Source organism: Lissotriton helveticus, chromosome 3_2 (genome assembly GCF_964261635.1).
Source record: "Lissotriton helveticus chromosome 3_2, aLisHel1.1, whole genome shotgun sequence".
NCBI lineage: Eukaryota > Metazoa > Chordata > Amphibia > Caudata > Salamandridae > Lissotriton > Lissotriton helveticus.
Window position 1 is genome coordinate 240,125,028 of NC_136062.1, and position 17,837 is coordinate 240,142,864.

Here is a 17,837-nt window from a genome sequence, read left to right on the forward strand (position 1 = left end):
TCTTTTTCAATTTCAGGCCCTTCTTTTCGGTCTTTCCTCTGCCCTTTGGTGTTTCACCAAGATTATGAGGACTATTGCCTCTCTTTTGAGAAAAAGAGGTATTCGCCTAATCGTATATCTCGACGACAACCTCATTATGTCTCAACACCATTCACAGATCTTGCTGTATCTGAAGACTTCAATGGACCTCATAGAAAGCCTAGGCTGTATTATAAATTGCGAGAAATCTATCCATACCCCCTCCAGATCCCTGGAATTCCTTGGCTTTACCGTAGACACCTCAAAATGTCTTCTTCTACTTCCCCTGAAGAAAAATTCAAAAATCCAGAAGGAGATAAGATTTGTCTTAAAACAAGATTCTCTTTCCCTGAGAGAGTTAGCCAGAATCTTAGGCCTACTCTCTTCCTCTATTCAAGCCATTTTCCCTGGTCCTCTCAATTACCGAGCTCTTCAGAGGGTAAAAGGGAAAGCTCTCAGATCTGGCCTTTGGTACGGAGATTTTGTAACTTTAGATCACGAAGCGAGGTCAGAACTATCCTGGTGGCTGGAGAATTTGGACGCCTGGAATGGGAGAGCAATCTTTGGCTCTACTCCAGAATTCGTTTTAGAGTCGGATGCGAGTCTTCATGGTTGGGGCGCACGTTTTCTCAACCAGAACACTGGTGGCGTGTGGTCTCTCTCAGAGACTTCTCATCATATAAACAATCTAGAACTCCCAGCAGGCCTCTACGCTCTAATGAGCTTCCGACACTTTCTTCAAGGGAGATGTGTTATCCTCAAGATGGACAACATCTCTGCCGTCTCTTACATCAATCGCCTTGCCGGTTCAAAATCAGCAGACCTCTCCAATTTAGCCAAAAAGCATTGGATGTTTTGCCTGGAACACAAGATCTCCCTGAAAGCGGAGTATCTTCCGGGAAAGTCAAATGTTTCTGCAGATTGGAACTCAAGATTCCTTCTAGATTTCAGCGATTGGAATCTCGATCCTCTTGTCTTCAACACCGTAAATTTCCTTTGGGGTCCTCTAGATGAGGATCTTTTTGCCAGCAGATTAACCTTCCAGTTAGAGAAATACTTCAGCTGCATGCCGGATCCGGGTGCTCTTGCAGTGAACGCCTTCCTCCAATCCTGGTCAGGCCTTCGGGGTTATGCCTTTCCCCCCTTCGCAATGATCCAGAGAGTTCTTCAAATAGTCAGACAAGACCAATCCTCACTGATTCTGATAACTCCATGTTGGCCTTCCCAAGACTGGTCTCCAACAGCTCTGAAACTGGCCTGCCAAATCCCCTTCCTAATTCCTGCGGTCCCAGGTCTGGTTACAAACGCAGACGGGGAAGATCACCATCTAATTCCTTCAGGGAATTTGAACCTTCTTGCTTGGAAAGTGTCAGGAGATCCAATGAATTGTCTGACCTTTCGTCATCAGCTGCAATTCTCCTCAGAGAATCTTGGGCTCCAGGAACACATTATAGGTACAACAACATTTGGAGAAAACGGCTTTGTTGGTGTCTGGAGAGGGACTTGGATCCCATGGAGGCTCCTATCGTACATATAGTTAATTTTCTTGTTGAATTATTATAGATCTATTAATTGTTATAGATCAGCTATCTCTGCCAGTCACTCCCTTGTCAACGGTAAGACGGTAGGTAAAATGTGTATTATTTGTAGAGTCATGAAAAGCATTAGACTGAAGAGACCACCTAGGCCTAAATACCAGTCCTTATGGGATGTTAAATCTATTCTTGATCTTTTTATTTCCTGGCCGGATAATTCCCTTCTTAATAGGAAATGTCTTTCTATTAAATAGCTTCTCTGTTATGCCTTATTTCTTGCCGTAGAGTTTCTGATATCAAATGCCTTGATATTTCTTATAATTTACAACAAGGGGTGGTGATGGACAGAGTCTCTGAATTAAGCAGAAAACTCTCACCCAGTCAAAAGATCAGGGCTAGATCCAACACCGTTTTTTAGCTCACTGCATCATCCCAGTTTCAGAAGCTGGCTGTATGCAAATTAGTCTGTTCCTGTCCCAGTGCATGATGGGAACAGGGCAAACCAAACTACAAAGCCAATTCTTACACTGGAAAGGAAACAAGCTACCGGGGACCGGTTTCTGGCATTTCAGCCTCTTCGGCCCGGCTTGCTTGAATCCTGATGGTGCAGTGAGCAAGGGACTCATGTCTGAGCATACCCTTCCACGCTTAGGGTGGACAAAATAATTTACAACAAGGGGTGGTGATGGACAGAGTCTCTGAATTAAGCAGAAAACTCTCACCCAGTCAAGAGATCAGGGCTAGATCCAACACCGTTTTTTAGCTCACTGCATCATCCCAGTTTCAGAACCTGGCTGTATGCAAATTAGTCTGTTCCTGTCCCAGTGCATGATGGGAACAGGGCAAACCAAACTACAAAGCCAATTCTTACACTGGAAAGGAAACAAGCTACCGGGGACCGGTTTCTGGCATTTCAGCCTCTTCGGCCCGGCTTGCTTGAATCCTGATGGTGCAGTGAGCAAGGGACTCATGTCTGAGCATACCCTTCCATGCTTAGGGTGGACAAAATAATTTACAACAAGGGGTGGTGATGGACAGAGTCTCTGAATTAAGCAGAAAACTCTCACCCAGTCAAGAGATCAGGGCTCGATCCAACACCGTTTTTTAGCTCACTGCATCATCCCAGTTTCAGAACCTGGCTGTATGCAAATTAGTCTGTTCCTGTCCTAGTGCATGATGGGAACAGGGCAAACCAAACTACAAAGCCAATTCTTACACTGGAAAGGAAACAAGCTACCGGGGACCGGTTTCTGGCATTTCAGCCTCTTCGGCCGGCTTGCTTGAATCCTGATGGTGCAGTGAGCAAGGGACTCATGTCTGAGCATACCCTTCCACGCTTAGGGTGGACAAAATAATTTACAACAAGGGGTGGTGATGGACAGAGTCTCTGAATTAAGCAGAAAACTCTCACCCAGTCAAGAGATCAGGGCTAGATCCAACACCGTTTTTTAGCTCACTGCATCATCCCAGTTTCAGAACCTGGCTGTATGCAAATTAGTCTGTTCCTGTCCCCGGAAGCTTGTTTCCTTCCCAGTGTAAGAATTGGCTTTTGTAGTCTGGTCTGCCCTGTTCCCATGATGCACTGGGCCAGGGACAGACTAATTTGCATACAGCCAGGTTCTGAAACTGGGATGGTGCAATGAGCTAAAAAACGGTGTTGGATCTAGCCCTGATCTCTTGACTGGGTGAGAGTACTCTGCTTAATTCAGAGACTCTGTCCATCACCACCCCTTGTTGTAAATTATTTTGTCCACCCTAAGCGTGGAAGGGTATACTCAGATGTGAGTCCCTTGCTCATTGCACCATCAGGATTCAAGCAAGCCGGGCCGAAGACGCCTGAAATGGCAGAAACCGGTCCCCGGAAGCTTGTTCCCTTCCCAGTGTAAGAATTGGCTTTTGTAGTCTGGTCTGCCCTGTTCCCATGATGCACTGGGCCAGGGACAGACTAATTTGCATACAGCCAGGTTCTGAAACTGGGATGGTGCAATGAGCTAAAAAACGGTGTTGGATCTAGCCCTGATCTCTTGACTGGGTGAGAGTACTCTGCTTAATTCAGAGACTCTGTCCATCACCACCCCTTGTTGTAAAATATTTTGTCCACCCTAAGCGTGGAAGGGTATACTCAGATGTGAGTCCCTTGCTCATTGCACCATCAGGATTCAAGCAAGCCGGGCCGAAGACGCCTGAAATGGCAGAAACCGGTCCCCGGAAGCTTGTTTCCTTCCCAGTGTAAGAATTGGCTTTTGTAGTCTGGTCTGCCCTGTTCCCATGATGCACTGGGCCAGGGACAGACTAATTTGCATACAGCCAGGTTCTGAAACTGGGATGGTGCAATGAGCTAAAAAACGGTGTTGGATCTAGCCCTGATCTCTTGACTGGGTGAGAGAACTCTGCTTAATTCAGAGACTCTGTCCATCACCACCCCTTGTTGTAAATTATTTTGTCCACCCTAAGCGTGGAAGGGTATACTCAGATGTGAGTCCCTTGCTCATTGCCCCATCAGGATTCAAGCAAGCCGGGCCGAAGACGCCTGAAATGGCAGAAACCGGTCCCCGGAAGCTTGTTTCCTTCCCAGTGTAAGAATTGGCTTTTGTAGTCTGGTCTGCCCTGTTCCCATGATGCACTGGGCCAGGGACAGACTAATTTGCATACAGCCAGGTTCTGAAACTGGGATGGTGCAATGAGCTAAAAAACGGTGTTGGATCTAGCCCTGATCTCTTGACTGGGTGAGAGTACTCTGCTTAATTCAGAGACTCTGTCCATCACCACCCCTTGTTGTAAATTATTTTGTCCACCCTAAGCGTGGAAGGGTATACTCAGATGTGAGTCCCTTGCTCATTGCACCATCAGGATTCAAGCAAGCCGGGCCGAAGACGCCTGAAATGGCAGAAACCGGTCCCCGGAAGCTTGTTTCCTTCCCAGTGTAAGAATTGGCTTTTGTAGTCTGGTCTGCCCTGTTCCCATGATGCACTGGGCCAGGGACAGACTAATTTGCATACAGCCAGGTTCTGAAACTGGGATGGTGCAATGAGCTAAAAAAAGGTGTTGGATCTAGCCCTGATCTCTTGACTGGGTGAGATTACTCTGCTTAATTCAGAGACTCTGTCCATCACCACCCCTTGTTGTAAATTGATATTTCTTATAGGTCTTATGATATGTTTGGTGTTAAATTTGAAATTGTTAGAAGAACCAAGACTATGTCATCCTGGCGCTAACCAACTATTTTTTGTTTTGTTAAACCTTTCAAACACATTTCTTCTTCTTCTATTGCAAGATGGGTTAAGTGTGCTATGAATCCAGCTGGTATTGACTTATCAAAAATTCAAGCACACTCTATTAGAGGCGCTATGGCCAGTAAATCCTTCTGGTCTGTTGCTAAATTGAAGGATATTCTCAAACCTGCAGATTGGTCCAACGCATCCACATTTGCTCGACATTACTGTAAAACTATTGAGCACATGTCTGATGTTGTCCGTCACGGCTACCAACATGCATAATGTAGCCTCCGGTCTTGTCATGAAATTGTGATTCTCCTATTAGGTATACAAGCGTTTCAGCGCAACTTTTACGACAAACTACTTTTACAACGCAACTTTTACAACGCAGGATCCATTACAAACGAATGTCTTTACAACGCATGTTTTTACATCGCAGGTGCCTTTACAACGCATGCCATTACAACGTAAGTATTGGTAAGTATATAATTATATTAAAAATTTTATTTAATTATTTTTATAAAAATAAATAAATATTAATGAATTATTATATTTAAAAATAAAATATTATTTATTTAAAAAAATAATTTATGTAATTCTATTATTAATTAATATTTTTACCTCTACACTATCCAGCACTTACCCTACTATTACACCCCCCTGGAGTTAGAATAGTAATTTTTACCCCTACACTATCCAGCACTTACCCTACTATTTCACCCCCCTGGAGTTAGAATAGTAATTTTTACCCCTACACTATTCAGCACTTACCCTACTATTACACCCTCCTGGAGTTAGAATAGTAAGTTTTACCCCTACACTATCCCGCGCTTACCCTACTATTTCACCCCCCTGGAGTTAGAATAGTAATTTTTACCCCTACACTATGCAGCACTTACCCTACTATTACACCCCCCTGGAGTTAGAATAGTAATTTTTACACCTACACTATCCAGCACTTACCCTACTATTACACCCCCCTGGAGTTAGAATAGTAATTTTTACCCCTACACTATCCAGCACTTACCCTACTATTACACCCATTATTTTAAAACACATACATTATTTAATAAAAAAAATATATTTATAAAAAAAATTAAAGTAAAATTAAAATTAAATTAAATTATATTAATTTAAATTAATTACATTTAAAAAAAATTATATACTTACCTATACTTACGTTGTAATAGCATGCGTTGTAAAGGCACCTGCGATGTAAAAACATGCGTTGTAAAGATATTCGTTGTAATGGATCCTGCGTTGTAAAAATTGCGTTGTAAAGGTAGGCGTTGTAAAAGTATGCGTCGTAACGTCATACATCCCTCCTATTAACATGGCCAGATAATCTGGATTTCATTAAAGACACGGAGGCTAACATTATCCCTCCCATACCTCCCTTGGAGGATTTTTTCTACACATAGTAGTGATTGTGATTTTATTATTCTGATTGTTGTTTTTTCTGCTATGCCTTATTATTATATTTAATATTACTATGCCTTGTTATTATATTTTTAAGTACTTCTTTATTTTCACTTCCTTTTTTCCATTCGTTTCAGATAATTCATTTTAATGGACTCCTCCATTTTGGAACCTTATGGATTTTTCTTTTAAGAACATCTTCAGTGTTTTTCATTATGGAACTTTCTTCATGATCTTCTTCAGCCAGAACTTTGCAATCTTGCTTTTTCTTCTTCAGCATTTAAAAGAGGCAGTCTGTTTGTTGCACATGCCTTTTGTAGCCTATGTTTATTCCATTTTAGAATTGTTTTGTTTGTGATGTAGTGCGGCTGCTTGTGACTGCATTAAAAGGTTAATGCATAATGTTAGCCTCCGTGTCTTTAATGAAATCCAGATTCTCTGGTCATGTTAATAGGAGAATCGCAATTCTTTTTAATTAACAGCTGCTAAATTTGAACATCAAGGTGTCAGTAAACGTATACGTTTGCTGCCACCTTGATGTTTGAATTCAGCAGAGGTTATTTCAAAGTAATCATGTCTATATCTCATGTTAATGACATCTTCTTGTGTTGTATGATAATAAAAAACGTTTTTGATGTTTGTAGAAAGTGCAGCATTAAATTGGTAGATGTATAGTTCAATATACATATTTTAAACTATTGTCTGTTTATGACTATTTTGTAAATATTATAAATATAATTTGTATTTGTGTATATTATTTGTTGCCCTGAAGAAGTCGGAGAGGACAAAACGCGTAGGCTACGGTTTTATGTGTTGTGAAGAAGAGTTCATGAATAGAGAAAATTGGAATAATACCTGCTGATTCAATGTTGTGTATAATTATGTGATATAATCTGAGTAACTGTCATAAGGAGTGCCGGACAGAAGTGTTGTTATACATGGAGATCAGCACCACACGAGGGTCAAAGGCAAGGCCCCAGTGGGCATGGTCTTGTCTGAGACGTGCACCTAGGGGCTCCATGGCAATAGCAACAAGAATAGGGAAGAGCGGACATCCCTGCCACGTGCCCCAAGAGAACCGAAACGATGGGGAGACCACCCCCTTTTATCCGGAGTCGCACCATGTGACCAGCATATAACAGACAATCAATTTGATAAATCTAGGCTAAGCCCTAAACATGCTAATAATGCAACCAGGTATGGCCCTATCACCTGACGGATTGTAAAGAAAGTGTGCAAATTAAGAGTGGTGGCGAATATTTCGGAGGAACTGCAATGCAATTAACTTGGACAGAATTTTATTATCCACATTAATCATGGATAGATGCCTCTAAGATTTGCCGCGCTGTGTGTCCTCGAGCCAAAGCAATTGGATTGAATCAAGGAATGCATAAAGGACGAGGGGTCCGCACCTGTGTTGAATTGTACAAAGAAGTGTAGAAGGTTAGCATTTGCCTCTGCACTTCTTCCTGGGCTATGATAACCTCATTCTCATTGGTGCAAATTGCAGCAATATAATCATTAGCCTAAATTTTACGAAGCAGGCCAGTCAGATTCCCCTCACCAAATCTCCTAGTCTGTGCTACCCATCCCAGATAGTGAGTTTCATGCAGTGCGGCCTCCTCAAATTTGCTACATATATTACTCAGCCCCTCAGCTCGCCGAGTAGCAAAATGTTCACATTCAAGAGGTCGTATTTCATCTTCAAAATCTTTTAGGTCCCCCTGAGGCTCTCAAAGGATTACAGCCTGCTTTGCTATGCATTTCCCCCGTATCACAGATTTGCAGGCTTCCCAAAGCACAAAGGGGGATTCAACCGTACCCTCATTATGATCAAAGAATTTAACGAACGCCACATGAATGGCTACCTGAAATGCCAGATCCCTCAGGGCTCAAGGGGGTAGCGTCATGCAAATGTCCGACCTGAGTATTCTGGGACCAAGAGCTCGAGCAGTACTGGGGAGTGGTCAGAGAAGGTTCTCGGCAAGTGAGAGACAGCAGTCACCCACTCATCCACATCTCTGGACATAAGCAAGTAATCAATCCGTGACCAGTTTGCTGAATAGACACATGTTCCCTCTTCCTTGTCCACGTGTCTAACCCTCCAAACAGTTGTTAACCCATTATCTGTTATGAGGGAATAAATTCTGGACAGCGGCCTGAGGATGAGGGCGACGGGAAGTACCTGATCAGTCATGTTGTGGCTCTAGAAAAACATTGAAATCTCCTCCCCACACCACTGCGCCCAGCCCCAGCATGTCTACCTGTTTCTAGAGCTCCGCAAAGAAGTCAGGGTCATCGATGTTGGACCCATAAATAGATCCAAGTCTGAGTGGGTGCCCCTCCAAGGAGCCGGCTAACAACACATATCTCCCCTGTTGGTCACATTTGGTGACCAGCGTGCACCAGTGTAGTCCCTTCCTGATAAGAATTTCATCCCCCCTCGCCGAATTAAAGTAGCATGCTACATGCTACTTGCCAATCCAGCCTGCTCACAAGCACGTTATAGAGTGTTTGGTCAGGTAGACCTCCTGAAGAAAGGAAATAGCTGCACTGTGTTTGGTCAAGTGGACTTCCTGAAGAAAGGAAATATCTGCACTGTGGCACTACAGGTATGCCTATCATTAAACCCTTCTGTGTTCCCAGCGATGATCTTCAGGGGCACCATGGTGTTAGGCAAAATGGATCCCCTAAGTCGTAAGTTACGCATGCCCTCCCATGCACAATAGGATGAATTAATGCAGTCAAAGTAGATAAAAAGGAAAGGGAAGGCAGAAAAAGACCATAATGGTGAGAGTAACAGTTTTAACACCCCCATTGGCTTCCACCTGCCACCCACTACAGCCCCCCAATCGGGCTGAATAAACACCGCCCACCCCTTGCATAGCCATAGAAGAATAGGAATGCATTTTAACATGGGAATCATCCAGAGGGGGAACACCAGTCACCCCGCACTTCCTAGCCAAAAATAACCGGAACAGGGAGGTGGTCTGCTGCTGCCATGTAGAAGCAGAGTTGATGAACCCCAAGTTGCAGCACATTAAACCTTACTAATAAGGAGAGCACTTGGGATGGACCCACCAACTCACCCATCCAGGCAGTGCCAGGGGCCCCTCATGAATATTCCATAATATGGCCAACATAACAACTGCACTCAGTCATTATTACTTGTGTGGTTGGTTTCATCAGTGTCCTGGGCAAGCTCCAAGACAGTCTATTGGCAGTCCCTTGATAAACTTCACAGCTGCTTCCTGGTCAGTCAAATATACAGTCTTACCAGCATGGAAGATGCATAGCTTTGTAGGGTAGAGCAGGGAGTACTTAACTTCTATTTTTTGGAGGGAGCGCATCACCAGAATGAAGTCTCACCACGCAGCCTGGACAGCAATCATAAAATCATAAAAGGATATAGTGTTCCCTTGGTAGGACATGGTGTGCTGCTCCCTGGCGAGTCTGAGTACCGTGTCCCTAACCCTGTAATTTAGGAGTTGGCCAATGATGGGCCGTGCGGGCCCCAGGTGGTGGTCTCAGGCCCAACAATCTTTGCGGCTGCTCCACTATACAAACAGTCGACAACAACGCTTCAAATAAGAGCCATGCATTTACTTCACATAATCCTCAATTCGGTTCATCACAGTGTATTCGGGTATTCCCATTATTCTGATATTATTTCTCCTTGATCTGGCCTCTAAGTCCTCAGATCGAGGATTTTGTTATCATTAGCCATGAGAGACTGCTTCATATCTTTGAACATGGCCCGTATATCGGGTTCCTGGGGAGTGCCCCTACCAGCCGCAGGGTCAGTGAGTGGCTCCTCCAGCGGGGTCTCTGGTCCTCGCGGTAGCCTCTGCTGTTTTAAGCTCAACTTTGACTGTCTGGCATCTGCTTTGTCCATGTTAGCAGAAGGGTAGAAGACCTGTCAGGCTGCAATTCAGACACCCAGCAAATGGGGCAGAGCCCAGGGAGGGGAGCTCATACCCACATCCAAGCAGCATGCAATGGGCTTGTAATGGAGGCAACCTCCCAGGCAGCAATTCTCCTCCGCCAGCCAACAGGCTCCCCAATGTGTTACGGAGTTACGGAATGGCCGCATATTAGAGCGGCACCGTCGGCTGATCTCATTTATCCTTAATTAATCCGATTACACCCCGGGGGACATTGGTTACTACTGATTGCCTGATGTAGCGCCAACTCGGGGAAGGTGCTTTTGGCAGCAGTGGCGGCCGTGGACTGAGATAGCGGCCTGGCGGCGACTGGAGCCTAATACATTGGACGCTGTGGCAAGCCGCAGCCTTGTGTGGACGAGCTGGCTGGTGTGGGGGCCGGATCGCGGTGCATCAGCGATCCTCTTACCGCTTGGAATGGATGCGGCGGTTAAGACGGACCTCTCATGTGGACAAAGGAGACTCCGGAGACGTTCATAACTGCGCTCGTGGAGAAGATCGCTGTCTGGTAGAAGTGGCGCTGGTGAAGGCTGCGGGGGACAGAGCTTGTGGACTGTCGGTGCGCGGCGGCCTGAGGGACTGCTACGGAGGTGCTGCACGATCGTCACTGAGGATCGTTCTCGTCTTGGCCCCGGTGCCTGCATGGTCTCAGCGGGGTAATGTGCGTCCTAAGCGGAGCGCGAGCAGGAGAGTGTGAAGCTCGCGTGGCCGCCATTTTATGAGCTCGGATCGAGAGACTGCGGCGTGAGTGGCCGGCCAAGTGTTAGCCCTTTGAACCTTGCAGGCGGCAGATCGTGTTGCGCCTGTGGGACATGTGGGCATATCTGGCTGAGGCCCATACTTCAGTCGGGCTGCGGGACCCCCCTTGGAAACGTGACAGACATACTTAGTCAGGCTGATGCGGGGCAGTACATCCAATAGGGCGGCTACTTGCTGCAAATAGATTTGAACTTGCCTGCTGAAGAATAGTGGCACACATATCACTGAACGGGCAGTGGATGGATGGAATGGACCGGTGACCTTGCACAGTAGATGGCTAAGGTGAGAGGAGTTCAATATCATATGGTTGTACATACCATTGAGTCTACTGAAGTAATAGGTACGAGACTCCATTGCCTAGATACATGCACCTGTTGGTTCGGGCACACGGAGTATATACCTGAAGTGGATCTGGGGTCTACTGTGCTCATAACGGACGCTGTGTCAGACGCCATTTGCGGTGGGACTGCTGAGTGAATGTCCAGGTGCCGAGCGTGCTGCCTGACGCTGCAGGGGAGGTAATTGGCACCTTAGTAAGACAGCTGGAGTCTTGCACGCAGAATACTGTCCTGCCTGAAGCCTATATCGCCGTGGTCGCTGGTGCCCTGTTCCTGTGTGCTTATGCGGGCGGCTTAGCACTAACAGGGCATGACAGAGCGCCAGGGGGAGACGGCCCCGCAGATTGCTAATAGAGTGCCGCCTTTGTGGAGTGCGCACCTGGTGCATGTGTGCAACAAAAAGAGGAGAGATATTGCTACAGCTGCTACCACAGCGCCGGGCGAGGGGCGACACAATGGGGAAGCCGGACACGCGACAGCCCAAGATCACTTTCGACAAGAAAAATAACAGGAAGACAGAGGGTGATGCCACACAATCGGAGCAGAGCGAGGAGCCCGTCACGACACAGCCACCTGAGGATGATATCCGGGCAATGTTAAAAAGATCTGAAATCCAGGCTCCATGGATTAAACTTAGGCCCCTTCTAACAATGTGTGCCGCAAATCATCCTCCCTCACACCTGAGAGGACTTCACCTGGTGGGGGCCTCACTAGGGCAAGGCCCACTGCAACGGCAGGCACAAGCCAAAACCCTTGGGGGTGCACCTCCACTGCAATCCATATAGATTCAAACTACCTGGGGTCCGGCGGCCTATGTCCTCAGCCCAGCAGTCGCTACTTTATCCACCCGCCACTCCATGACAACTGCAAATGTTCGCTATGCCACCGGTGCCTCGCTTTTACAGTGCCATCAGGCCCCCTGGAACACCAAGACTGCCCACAATACTGCAAGTCTGCCCTATTGGGGCCACTTGTACAAAGCGGCCCACACCTTACCTAGCAAATTAGACTGAGGGCCCGAGTGTGCCAATGCCTGCCACCCGGGCAGCTCCAGATCAAGATGCCGGCCGCACAAGGCTGCCAACTTTTAGCCCAACAAGATTGCGGAGCCCTTTTCCTTTTTCAACGAACTGCTTCTGGTTATTTATTTTTTTTTAACTTTATTTTCAAGTTTATAATGTACAATGGAACCCCCCCCCCAAAAGGCTTCATTAAAAACATTTGTATACAGATCGATGGACTCATTAAGGCACATTTTGGACATAGGCTACACTGGAGTATACGTAGGTGCTTGAGGAACAATAAAAAAACAAGCAAATGAATAAGCGTTATTGTGAGGAAATAGCCAGGCCCAGCTCCATGTACTGTACCCGAGACCCTTTAGGAGTCACCCCCTTCCTCCCCCTCAGACCCCGATCCCTGCGCTGAAAATAATATGCCACTGGTCCCTTCGGAATCGCTGTGGGCAGATTGCTCTCTTATTGCTAATTCTGCCATACACATGGCTCGCCAGGCAAGCAGGTCCTCCTGCAATTTCTCGTCCCCCCTGGTACTCTACATATGTGTTTCTTCTGCGAGGGACCATTCCCTCACGTCTCTAAGCCATGTGGGTATCTCCGGGGCCCTATGTCCCATCCAATTTATGGCTACCCTAGGCCTGGCCAGCACCAACATCAGTTGCAATAATTTATAAGAAAGTTTCTGTTTCCTAGGCCTAGGAACTAATGCTAGGAAGCAATGTAAGGGTATTAACTTGATCCGGAGGCTTGCAGTGGCAGTTATGTGATCTACAACACTTGTCCAGAAGCCCCTAATTACCCGGCAGTCCCAGGCTAAATGCAGGAAGCCCACCCCCTCTGCGCTACATCTGGGGCAGTTGTCCCTCCTGTCCTCCGAGTAACGACTCAGCAGATTCGGAGTGAGGTAGGTACGATGGAGGAAATTAAAGTGAATTAGTTTAAAGCGCGCGTTGCAGGACACCCGACGTGTCAAAGCCCCTATGCGCTTACGCTGCCCCTGGTCCAGTGGCGAGCCCAGGTCCGCCTCCCAGGCCGCCCAGGTCGGCGGAACCGGCGGTGCGGAATCACGTTTCATAGCTGCACATAGCAAGGAGATTGGCCTGCGTCCCCTGCCGCAGGACAAGAGAATATGTAAGGTGTGAGTCATTGGAGGTGCCTCCGGACACTGGGGCCAGATCGAGCGTACTATGGCTCGCAGTCCCTGGTAATGTAGATACTGTCCTCCACTAAGGCCAAAGGTCTCTTCCGCCTGCTCATATGTCAGGAAAGTCTCGGCAGGGTACAGATCGGCTAGGACCTCACAGCCCCCCTTTCTCCATTCACGGAAGGACATATGTTGTTCCATCGCGACCATAGGTGCCAGTATCCAGATCAGGAGTTCCCTATGAAAGGGTGCTGATCGCAGAATTCGTTCCACAAATCGTTGCCAAACACCCACTGTGTAGGGCAACGTATCCTTTGCCCCCTTCCCCTGCATTAACGCTACTTGTAACTCCTGTACCGTTGCTCTCCCTGCCAGTAGTCGCATCTCCCAAACATCCGCGTCCGCAAACCATCTGGCAGCCGGTTGCAGCTGCGCCACATAATAGTATAAATCAAAGCGCGGGGCTTCTAAGCCCCCCTCCTCGTAGGAGCGCACAACAGTATGGAGAGCCACTCTGCTGCGCCGACCCACCCAAAGCAGGGCCATGAGCAGCATGTTCAGGGTCCGAAAACTGCTTCTGGTTATTATGTGGGAAAAGATAACTTTTCTTCCGACTCTTTTTACTTTTCCTCCATTTTAGACACTCCGCCTATACAGGCTTGAGTTTTCTTTTCATGGCTAAAATGCACATATCTGGTCCCTCTTTAGATATCCGTTTGGATAATATTTTCCTTGGTTTTTCTATTTCATTGGATTTGTGACTGTGTTCTTCTTGCTGATTAATGCTCATTACATTCCAGAACGCTCTCCCACAGAACTGGTGGACAAGGTCTTAACGCCTCACTCATAATCACATAAACTAAAAAAAGACTTGTCCCTTGTGAACATTTCAGCTGTTCCAGTAACTGGTGGAATTGTTTGGGGTAAAGTATCTCCGGCATGATGGAAATACTGCAGATTCTTTATGGTTTTTTAGGCTTTCTATGGGTGATGGTATTGTATCTAGGTTACATTCTGATGATTGGGATGTTGAGACTGTAAACTCCACGTGTTTGGAGCTGGAAGACTACACTGTTTTTTAATCTGAAGGCCTGTATCTAAATACAGTTCATAAATACTGTTCATTGTGGTAAAATGTTCTGTTACCATCATTATGGACATCACTATTTACGTTGAGCTATAGTGAAATGCACACTTTTTAATTATACACAATGGGAACATTGTCCTACTCCCTCACAAGGGAGCTCAAAAACATATAGGGATACATTTGCATATTTTTCAGGATATGATTCATTAGACCCAAAATCTTTTTCTTTTAAACTTGTCTCTACTACACCAAAGAAACATATGCTCACACAAACCAAACTAATACATACAGATTTGTTTGTCACACAATTAGCTGTCACAATCTTTGAATATTGGAAGGATACCATTGACAATTCAATTTGGGGTACCAAACCTTGGCAGGTTCAGGAAACAGACACATTGTCCTGAGGCTGCTTAATTCCGACAAAGAGGATTTTCTGAATGATACCATTCTACATACTATTTGTCTAGAACTGGCAAAAATTAAAGTCATGAATGCGTCTAACATACCTTCCATTGCCCGCTTTGACAATTGCCAACATATAATATATTACACTGAACAACAGCTCAATAGTATGCTACAGAATGGTACATTTAACTCCACACTTTCAGGTCCAAATGTTTGGTTATTGTAGTCAGTTGACATAAATGGTGTTCTACTCATTTTTTGGATTGCACACGGGGTTTAAGGTAAGCTGAACGCCCCTTATTTTTCCCCATTCTCAACACTCAGGAGTAGTCACCGCTTGTTCAGTAGGGAAAATGTGGCAACAGTGGTTGGAACATTCCACACTGTCTGCAGAAAAACAACATCTTTCACTCCTTTCTGAAGACATAGACCTATCTGATTTTTTATTGGGTCCTAAGTCACCGTTTTCAAAAAGATTTATTTATGCCATGCATAATGTAAGTCGGAAACTATCAAAAATGGAGGCTGCTGTGTGTTAAAGACAAATTGATCGAGAAAATTTGAATAAAGGGCTTGCTTTTGTTGATGATAGCATTAATACGTTGTCTTCTGACATTTGCAACTTGAATAACATTGTGTCATCTGTTATCAATATTATTCCCAGTGATATGTCTTCATTATACCATGGGCAGTCAGCTTAGATCCATTATGCAGTTTATTTGGACACTTCAGGTCTTCAAAAGTGGCTGAGTGTCATTCTTTGCAGCTATTCTGGCCTTTCAATCTGACACGTACACAATGTCTCATGGCCAAGAAAGACACCACTCACACGGCTTGCATGAAACATTTCTCAGTGGGTATATAGAAAGGCCTAGGAGGGAGCTTTATACATCAGTTATGGTCACTCTCATTCTCTTATCGATGTGAGCAGCCTGAGAAAGAGGTCATCCTTACTAGAAAGGAATTCAATTCTTCTGTTGGGCACTCACTTGTCTGTAAACACGGTACCATTCAAGACACATGTAATGCTTCAGTAGCAAATTTGACCTGTTTTCTAAAACGTATACTAGCCCCATCAATTCTCCCCCTCATCACTGTCCTTTAAAATGGAAGCTATTTGATATTAAGAGACCACAACTGCTGCAGCATGAAGGCCGGGACCTGTATATTTTATCAGCCTTCCAGATAGTGACCTGCTGCAATAATGTGCTTTTTCCACCTATGCATATTGTCTTCAATAGCTCATTGAGGCCTTTAATTCTAACTTTGAAGACAGACTTTAGCAAACTAAGCCGACTCAAAGTCTAATTGTTTTAAAAAGATGGAGCATTATTATCTGCCCGAGAAACTTTGGAACTGCAGGTTGCAAGGACGTCCACTGAAATACAGTCCTTGTTGAACACAAATCTTCCATTACATTTCATTGAGCTTGTGCACCAAATCTTTAATGCTTCTAATACTAGTGGAATATCACACTTTTTTCAAATGATCAGGACTGGCTTAGTCAGCCCGTCCAGAAGATTTTTGGAGTAATACTGTAATTTATCCATTCATCATTTTCAGTGTGTCCGGGGGCAAACCCTTGCTATTATTCCTCGCTTGCTGCATTTTTTTTCTATTTTTGTTATGTTCCATTTTGAAGCCCATTGCTACTGGAACTACCACTGGTCCAGGTATGCCATGAGCACATATTATGACTCTTTGAAGTCCCTTTGCTCCAGGAACTGAACACTGACTGGTAATTCCGAAGCACCTGGTTCACCTGCGTGCAACCTGTGTTTCATTGCCTATGGTGACCCTTTGAATGGGCACTGGATAGCTGCTTGACTCTGCAATTGCCTGTTCCTGTGGACATGAACCTATTAAGGAGTCAGGCAGTGACCCATTTTAGGAGTTTTCCCATGAACTTGTTGCTGGTTCAGGATCCTGGTAGCAGCCACTCCCTCCGGATGCAGGTCACCAGGCTACTTCCTCAGCATCGGCTGATAATGAGGATGGTGTCTGTTCTTTGGAGCTTTTAAATGGAGCAATCGCGGAATCATCATCTGTGGAGAAGGAATCCATTGTGGATTCATTAAACATTGATCTTGTGGAAGAAATCTTGGGTGCCATAATTTTGCCACTTTTTCAAAATGTTCATATTATAATTTTTTATTATGATTATGATTTTTTATTGCATGCTTATTAGCATCACATTGAATTTGCTTTGCTTTTTACATTTTTATTATTTAGTTAGTCGCTAAGTTACTTTCAAGACCAAGGAGGGGGGTGTGGTGGTTTCCCTTTTTGGTCCACTTTGGTTCTCTCTTACTTGCACATATTAGCTATCTTAGGCTGTCTCTGCTTCGCACAGCCACACATAATACATTTGAGTCTGTGACATCATATTATTTTGGAAATACAATGCACATATTATTTGTTATTCAGTGACTCTTCTTGGGATTCAGTCTGAACATCGCGTACAAGGTTGAATAAAATGGTGTACTGTTTTCTTGTGCCTGGTCAGCAACATCTCCTAACGTTTTTAGACATAACGCAGTAGCACAGCTGTAGTTTTCTAACACTGTAGTTCTTATCATATAAACCATGTCTCATCCTCTCAGTCCTAGAATGGAGGCAGCAGCCTTGTGCAAACAGTTTACACTTATGATGCAGACCACCTAACTACACACACCAGGTATGGGGTCCAATGCTAATCCCAGAGATCACTAATATATCCTTGTGGTCAGCTATTGAGGGTAGGACTAGATAGATATATTGGTTGCCATGGGTGGGTTGTTCATGGTTAACAGTCTGCTAGTAATGTTGATTACGTTGCTAAATTGTATTTATTTACAAATCGCAGCACACTTGCTTCAATATAGGCTACGATAATTTCAATAAACAATTTGTAATCTTGCTTCATGTCTTCTTTTGTTTACTATGGACATACATGAATGAGAAACGAAAGG